The sequence below is a fragment of the Meleagris gallopavo genome, chromosome 6, assembly GCF_000146605.3.
Source record: "Meleagris gallopavo isolate NT-WF06-2002-E0010 breed Aviagen turkey brand Nicholas breeding stock chromosome 6, Turkey_5.1, whole genome shotgun sequence".
Taxonomy (NCBI): Eukaryota; Metazoa; Chordata; class Aves; order Galliformes; family Phasianidae; genus Meleagris; species Meleagris gallopavo.
In genome coordinates, this window is record NC_015016.2 from 25743676 (window position 1) to 25745573 (window position 1898).

The following is a 1898-nucleotide window of genomic DNA, read 5'->3' on the forward strand; positions in this document are numbered from 1 at the left end:
CCGCTTCTCTGTCTGACGCTGTGAATCGCCACGGGCTGCAGCCCCCGCTTTCCTTCACGAGTGCCGTGCGGAGGGCTGCGGCCCTTTCCCGTGGCGGCGGCTCGTTCCTCCAGTTAATTTCCATGCTCAAGTGGTCTCGATAGGAACGCCTGCTCCGGCATTCCTAGCCCAGGTTTCCCAGTTTCGCTGCCCCTTGACATCCCCAAGTCGTGTCAGTTGTCTTGGACCTCACTTGATGCCCTCCCTCGCCTTCTGGGCACTCTGCTCTGTGTGCATCTCACTGGATCTCACCGCAGTGACCTGTACTCCAGTCAGCATGTGTCTCCTCAAGAGTTAAATATGGATTCTTTAGAACATTACTTCACCGGTCCCCAAGAGGCATTTCATGCCTGGTATCTCTGTATCTTGTGAGTGATGCTGCTGGTCAGACAGCTTCCTTGGCAGCTTATGGCCCGGTCTGATGCAGTCCTTTAGTTATTAAGGAAAATAACGGTGTCTTCAGATGTGTTTCTTTAGGGCTGTGCCTGCAAGGAGGGGGTGGGGTTTGCATCATGTAGGGATCATGTTCTGGAAACTGCCAGCTGTGGTTGTCAGGAGATGCAGTCACTTCCATCTCTTTTTTCTTCTTAAGCATCTGGCATTAAATACTGAGGAATATCATCATTTGTATGGCACAGCAAACGTTGCTGCACAAGGCTTACTTTCATGGGCCTAAAAATGTGGGGTTTAATTTCTCACTGGTGACAGGTGACAGGATGAGGGGAAATGGGCTTAAGTTGTGCCAGGGTAAGTTTAAGTTGGATATCAGGAAAAATTTCTTTATAGAAAGGGTTATGAAGCACTGGAATAGGCTCCCCAGGAGGTGGTTGAGTCACCATCCTTAGATGTGTTTAAAAACCATTTGGATGTGGTGCTCAGGGACATGATTTAGTGGAGGATTGTTAGGGTAGTATGGTTAGGTCAGGTTGGACTCAACGATTTTTAAGGTCTTTTCCAACCTGAGTGATTCTATGATTCTGTGAAAGGCATTTTTAGTGTTTAGGTAACGTAGGGATACAGAATTTTGTCTGGGGCTGAAAAGGTATCGGGCACTGGGTACCGGGTAAGAATGACAAAATATAACATTACTTTTAGTAAGAGGATTCTCTGCTACTTTGCACTTCTGCTCAGGCTTTACAGGATGGTAGAAGATCTTAATGAAGAACTTGAATCTCCTGCAGCTTACACGAGGAAAAAAGTTGTGAATGTGCATGCTGAACTGAAGGGAGGTTTTGTTAGTTACAAGAATGGGCTGTTTGGCCATGTGTCATGGCATCCTGAGCTCATGACACACTGTTTTGTGGGTGTTGTTAAATACCCCTGTGGTTACTGTAATAGAGTATGCAGTGTCAAAGCTGAGCTTTAATAGAAATTGGTGAGTGCTGAAAGGAGCTGTTTACAGGTCCTTGCACATTTTATTTTTTGCTCCTGTTGCTTGCTTCTCCAGTGCTGCTGGGTCCCAGTGTTTCAGACAAGGACTTGAAGGACGGCTCTGTCTGCTCTGGTTTGCACTGACGTTGGAACACTGCAGTGGTTGGAGTTATGATATGGGGAAGGTGGCTGGTCCTGTAGAGAGGCCTGGGAGTGCACAAATCTTGAGTGTCCCGCCTTGGATGCCTTAAAACAGAGCATCCTTTACCATAATGTCTCTGTGTGCTGTCTGCGTGTTTCTTGAGGTTCTCTGCTGTTTTTAAATTTGATTTAGTGGACCTTACTGGTTATTTCGTATGTCACTGTTAGGAGTTGGTATGCCACTGGGTACAGTACCCAGAATATTTTGTAGTTCTGGTGTTGGTGGCTGTGTTCCCATATGCTCAGGTGTTCATCTTGGGACTCAGCACAGCGGGGGCAGAGACTGT